Below are 6931 nucleotides of genomic sequence, written 5' to 3'. Positions count from 1 at the left end.
AAGTGTGAGGATCAACGTCTGGGCTACATGTTGTCGTCTACTTTTCTATATAACAACCCCCCCCCCCCTTTTCCACGCCCGTTTCCTCCCTCCCCCCTTTTTTTTCTGCATATACCTTTTGTATGTCCCTGGACAACCAAGAGTGGTTGTGGTCTATTCCATACCTCCCCCCCCCTTCTATCTATACCACAAATATACTCATTGTAAACAAAAAAAAAAGTTCATGAGAGTGATTTCAATTTTATCGTCTAGAGTTCTATATTTATTGATTAGAATCAGAACTGTGTGTTCCGTTCCGTTTGTTTGTCTCTCTCTCTCTCTCTCTCTCTCTCTCTCTCTCTCTCTCTGCCTTTTTCTCTTTTGTTGTTGACTTTATTAAAAGTGAAACGAAGCTGAAGTGGACAAATGACGCCAGTGTTCGCTATTTACAAGGAGTTGGGAAAGCAATAGTCTCGCCTTCACACTTCAGTGTATTGATACAAACCAACCAGAGTACGGCTTGTCACTGGCACAGATAATATCAAGTAGGCAATAGAAGAGCGACGATAAGGGGAGATAAGTATTCAGTAGTGGTAAGTATCTAAGATTTTGTTATTCTCGTTAGAATCTTTTGATAAAATAATATTTATTACAAGAGAATATTAAATACAAGTCAGGCATACAGAATAAACATTAGAGAATGTTTATATGTTTTAAGAATACGTAGTTTTATTTCAGATACATCCATATGTATTGATCCTCTGATAGTATACAACAGACGTGATATACTCAATGCAATTCATGTTTTAATTTAACTTACACAATAGTTGGATCCTTTCTTATGGTTAGCTTTGCATTCTATTTTTTCACCCTTTAATCTTAAAGCAAGCAATGTACGGTATTAGACACTGCAAACATTTCTTCATACTATCAGCTTCAGGCCTAGTAAAAAAAAATGCATTTGCCTAAGGTCCTAATTGAATGCCACATAGACGTTCCCCCTTTCTACATTTATTTTGTTATTTTGTTGTTGTTTTTTTTTATTCTCTAAAAAAAAAAAGAAATGTCATTTGGGTTTTATTAACTGTAATCGTTTCTTTGATTCCTTTTGAATGTAGCGAAATGAGAATAGATCTAAATTTATCTTTTTAATGCTATTAGGATTAGTTTGTGTTTTGTTTTTTTGTTTGTTTTGTCAGCGTTAAAAGTGATCCTCCGATTGATCACCACACACTTTTCAGATTTTGAATCTACATATAGCATCTTTGGTTAGTTTAGTCTGTCGACATCCTATAATCGTAAGAAAACAAATCTAGACGTATCGTTTTAATTATATTAGGATTATAAAGAATGATCTCTCTATATCAATTGTTTTTCAATGGGAGCTACGTGTTTAGTGGTCTAAGCTAATAGTCATTGCATGATGAATTGAAAGACATGATGGTCTCCCGTTGTTGGCCTATAACTTTATTTTGGCGTTCAGAAGATGTGTTTCGGAGATCAGGAGTTTGAAAAGTTTTTTTTAATGTCTTGAAATGAATACAAATAAAACAATAATAATAATAGTAATAATAATAATAATAATAATAATAATAATAATAAACTAAAGGGAGCTAGGTTAAAGCGCTACAACGAAACCATAATGCTCTTTTTCAACACAAGAGAAAACAGTTCTTCCGTAAACTAGCTGATAATGGTGCTGACAAAATTCAAAACATTGATAGCACTAAACACGGCGCGTTCATCGACTATTGGGCGGCGCTTTGGTCCGACCCTCTACATTACAACGTACAGGCTGACTGGATCGAGGAAATTCAAACTAAAAACAACCTAATACCAGAAATGCCTGATGAGGATTTCACAGCTGAGGAAGTCTCAGCAGCTGTATCAAAAACTCACAACTGGACTGCTCCTGGACCGGACAACATACACAACTTTTGGCTGAAAAAACTTACAGCCGTACATGCACCACTAACATCAAGTTTTAACGAGCTAATATCAGAACCGTCTTCAATGCTGTTAGAACTCACTGAAGGGAGAACATCTCTCCTCTTTAAAAAAGCTGATCCGAATCAACCATCAAACTATCGCCCTATCACTTGTCTGTCAGTCGTGTATAAACTATTAGCTTCACTATTAAAAAGTAAAATGTCTAAATTTTGCTCTGCCCATAAGCTACCAGCAGAGGAACAACAAGGCTGAATTGAAAAGTCGATGGGCTGTAAATTACAGCTAACTATAGATGGTATTATATTGCACCAAGCTAATAGAAGAAAGAGAAATTTACACATGTGTTACATCGACATCAAAAAAAGCTTTCGATTCAGTTCCGCATGATTGGCTATTAAAAACCCTGGATTTTAATAGAATCAAACCAAGAATAAAACAAATATTGAAAGTCTGTATGAATAATTGGAAGATAAATCTGCACCTTAATCGTGATAAACTAGGTTCTGTGGACATAAGAAGAGGTATATACCAGGGTGACTTACTATCTCCACTCTGGATCTGCCTAGCGATTAATCCTCTATCTACATTACTCCAAGACACTACAAACGGTTTTAGGGTTGACACTAAATGTACAAAATGTGTGTCCCATTTATTACACATGGATGATCTAAAGTTTTATAAATATCTTGGAATAAACCAGAATGTCAAGATAAACCAAAATAAATTAAAAGAGGACTTTCTTGGTAAATATAGGCAAAGAGTTAATAAAATCCTCAACACCAAACTGTCTGGCAGTAATGTCATCACTGCAATAAACAGCTGGGCCGTCCCAGTGCTCCTTTACACATTCGGTGTGATCAAATGGAACTTCATGACATTGATAGACTCACTAGGAAAATTACTAACCAAATTTCGATGCCTACACCTCAAGTCCTCCACCATGAGGTTATACCTGCCCAGGAAAGATGGGGGGGGGGGGCTGGATTGCAGAACATCTTCAAATTGTGTAAGATGCAAGTTTTAAAAATACGATCAAAACTGCTCGCCTCCAGCAATCAATTAGTTTCCATTCTACGCAAATATGACTCCTAAGCAACCCCTCTGAACCTAAACAATGTTGATGTCAATGTCGGTTTGGACGACGTACGGCATGAGATTCGCCAATGGGAAAATAAAAACACTCCACGGAAAATTCCCGGCTTTATTAGAGGAGGACAACATCGACAAGGCTGCTTCCTTAGCATGGCTAAAAGCAGGTCATCTCTACCCTGAAATAGAAGGCTTTGTTACAGTAATACAGGACAGTAATTAGGACAAAAAATTACGAGAAACATATCCTAAAACTCAATATTATTGACAAATGCCGAAAATGTGGAAATGTGGGTGAGTCAATTGAACACATAATGGCAGGATGTTCAGCCCTATCGGAATCTGCATACCTAGGTCGCCATAACCAAGTTGCAAAGCTAATACACCAGCACTTGGCTTTGACACACAATTTGATCGGTAAGGATATTCCTCCGTATTACAAATACTCACCACATGAGGTACTCGAGTCTACGGATCATCTACTGTACTGGTATAGGCCTATTTTGACTGACAAAACGGTAGATTTTAATCGCCCTGATTTGCTGCTCATCGATAAAAAAGAAAAGGCCGCTACCATTATTGACATCGCCGTACCACTATCTCATAATTTCAAAAAAACTGAGCTGGAAAAACAACGAAAATATGGGAACCTTGGCTTGGAGATTAAGCGTTTATGGAAATTATCTAAAACAACATTGTCATATCAACCGAGGGGATAATAACAACTGACCTCACAGATACCTTCAAGGCCCTAGGCATTCCTACGAACATTCTCGTTGCCTGTCAGAGGGCGGTACTTCTGCAGACCTGCCACATCACCAGAAAATTCCTCGGTGGAAACTGATAAAGGGACTACGATGAATTTTGTTTCCCTTTAACGAAACTCGACCCTGGCTTCGCCAGAGAATGAATACTCATTCTTTTATAATAATAATAATAATAATAATAATAATATAATGATTTTAAGCCAAATTTAATTTTGAGATAATTTCATTTTGAAAAATTATAACAGTCGAACCAGCGTTTTCCCTGTGTGGCCAAGTAAATAGTTTAATAAACTGTCAAATTTCAAGGAAAATGATTAGAGGTGCTTTCGAGCCAATAGTGTCATGTTCACCCACCCTTGAAGCTAATAGTAGGAATTATTTCATGAAAAATGTATTTTTATATGCTCTATCTATAATTTACTTATGTGATTTTTTATAGTGTTAATTCCGTCCTGCAATTATTTGAGTCATTTGTGTTATTTGCACTTTGGCATTATATTGTTGACGTTCCTGGTCTATCCAGCAGGGCTGGCTTTAGGCATAGAGAATTTAGTTAGTGGCCTAGGGCTCGGATTGGTTGCGGCCTAGCACAGGACAATACCCCTATTCAAGTCACTCCTTAATGGAACCTAGATCAATGAGCCTTGATCCAGGAACCTGGACAGCTAATCTAAAAAAAAAATGGCTCAAACGATTTTCTTAGCAATTCAACAATTGATGTATATCGTTGGGAAAAGAATTACTAGCTCGATGGCCACATAGGGAAAACTCTAGTTTGAACGTTATAATTTCTCAAAGTAATAAATAAATACATGAAAATTTGACTTGACTAGAAAAAAATACATGGCGTAGTTATGTAATTAAACGATAACAGATTAAATTTAAAGTTACTTGAATTTAATTGAAAGAATATCTAAGCTTTACAATTATTTTTTACGTAAATCTAATAGGGATTACATCTAGATCTAGATCTAGTCTAGATCTTAAGAGATTTAAATCAGAAGTCTAGGTCTAGTATAGATCTAGATGGCCATATAATAATAATATCAATAAATAACCACTAAATGTATGAGTTCCCGTTGACAGAATTGATAAACACATACATTCAGGCATCTGAATCTATTAAACTCACCGGTTCAATATCTGGTGATTTAGATATGGATTAATTCATTGCGTATTTTTCGGTCTTATTTTTTATCGGCCCCCAAAAGGGGAAAAGACGCTATTAGTTTTGTGCGAAATGTCTGTCCGTCTGTCCGTCCGTCTCGTTTAGATCTCGTAAACTAGAAAAGATATTGAAAATCCGACATCACAATATTTTAGACCATTCAAAGTTCTGATGCAACGGCTACTTTTTTTTTTCCTGAAAGCGAAAAATCTAATTTTTAAAATCTGTTATGCAAGCAGTTTTTTAAAGAGAAAAAGCTAATTAGTATGCATTATAAGTTAGACCTAACTTAAAACAAATAGTAATCTTATAAATTTTATTTTCTTTAACATTTATTTTTAATTGGTGGAATTTTTTTATTTTTTTGGAGGATTCGAATAAGAGATTGAGCCTTTTCAAAACAATTAAATTATTTATAAGACTTCAGTTAGGCCTGGAGAGAGCGCGGTAGCAGAGTGGTAAAGCACTTGTCTTCAGAACCGAGGGTCCCGGGTTCGAATCCTGGTGAAGACTGGGATATTCAACTTCGGAATCCTTGGGCGCCTCTGAGTCTACCAAGCTCTAATGGGTACCTGACATTAGTTGGGGAAAAGTAAAGGCGGTTGGTCGTTGTGCTGGCTACATGACACCCTCGTCAACCGTAGGCCACAAACACAGATGAACTTTACATCATCTGCCCTATAGACCACGAGGTCTGAAAGGGGAACTAGTTAGGCCAGGTTCACATCTAACTTTGCATTCACTTGCACCTATCCTTTGATCTGCTGCACCGTTGGGGCACTACACAAGATTTGTCAACCTTCTTTCTTCATTCTTATCTCTCATTTGTCTTTGATATAATTTCATTCGGATGTTCTTTCTGAAAATATTGAAGCCTGCCTGGGAGGACCACTTAGGGGGCCGATTTTAAGTTTGTGTTTCCACACAAACTTTGTAACCTTGTTATTTTTCGTTTGGGGCCTCCCAATTCACTTCGCCTAGGGCCCCCAATTACCTAAGACCGGCCCTGTATTCAGAGACCTTAATTTCTGTTCTATTCGTGCTTGAAGTTTTAATTTCATAATCATGCAGTTAGAATTTCTTTTCCTCTTCCTGTTTGTTCTCCTAGTTTACTGTGTGTGTCTGAGTGTGACTGTGTGTATGTGTATGTACATATGTACTAATGTATTGGTACGGTCACGATGTTTTGCTTTAATTATCTCTTCGCAGTCCCGTAATGAGTTTATCGTCTGATCTTTTCATTTGCAGCTCCTAGACTCTAGATCTAGTTATAATCTTATTCCTCTCTTTGTTATTGGAGCGGCTAGAACAGGGCGATTAGTAGACTAACTTAATAGCACTGGATAAATGGTTGAAAGAAATGTTCGATCATACCGCTACACTACCACGGACTAGTGCATTGTTTCTCAATTTTTACCAATGGCGCAAACTAAACAAAATCTATTTCTCATTTACACACTCTCCTATTTTTGCCAGCTAGGGGTGTCTTGTGTCAGATGAGGAGCGCTTTAAATACCAAAGATTTTTTCCTGTATTCCTAACTTCATAAATTCATTCTCCTGGAGTCTACAAGGCACTTATTCTCCGTATGAAAAGTGCAAGTCAAATAGTTAAATGGGCGATACTATAGAGTGAGAGACATCCTTGGCAGTAGACAGGAGCTTATAAAACGAGATAGCATCGTGTTTGACCAGGTTGTTTAGACCGGACGTTGTCTGCTCATGTGAAATAAGTTAACTGTACGATGGTAGATCACTCAAAAGAAACTCGACTGTTCTGATAAAAGAAATGGTGGCGCGGTGGTAAAAGCGCTTGGCTTTCGAACCGAGGTTTTCGGGTTCGAATCCTGGTGAAGACTGGGATTTTTAATTTCGGGAAGTTTAGGAATTAGGGCGCCTCTGAGATAAGTTAGTCAAAAGTAAAGTTGTGCTGGCCCATGACACCCTAATTAACCGTGGGCCAAAGAAACAGATTACCT

At 37.2% G+C, this 6931-nt stretch overlaps 1 protein-coding gene across 2 annotated transcripts in view; it reads left to right on the top strand.

Annotated features, from left to right (window-relative positions):
- Positions 1 to 329: 329 nt before the first annotated feature.
- LOC106067320 (muscle M-line assembly protein unc-89-like) overlaps positions 330 to 6931 on the top strand; it is a 14446-nt gene continuing 7844 nt past the window's right edge. The window contains exon 1 of one of the 2 annotated variants that reach the window (XM_013226490.2): positions 330 to 572. The gene's annotated coding sequence lies outside the window, so the exon portion shown is untranslated. The remainder of the gene's footprint in view (positions 573 to 6931) is intronic. The other variant, XM_013226489.2, reaches the window with a different exon arrangement.

This window comes from Biomphalaria glabrata, chromosome 8 (assembly GCF_947242115.1).
Source record: "Biomphalaria glabrata chromosome 8, xgBioGlab47.1, whole genome shotgun sequence".
Classification (NCBI taxonomy): Eukaryota; Metazoa; Mollusca; class Gastropoda; family Planorbidae; genus Biomphalaria; species Biomphalaria glabrata.
Note: the sequence above shows the minus strand (reverse complement) of the source record. Positions and strands in the feature narration are given on the sequence as shown.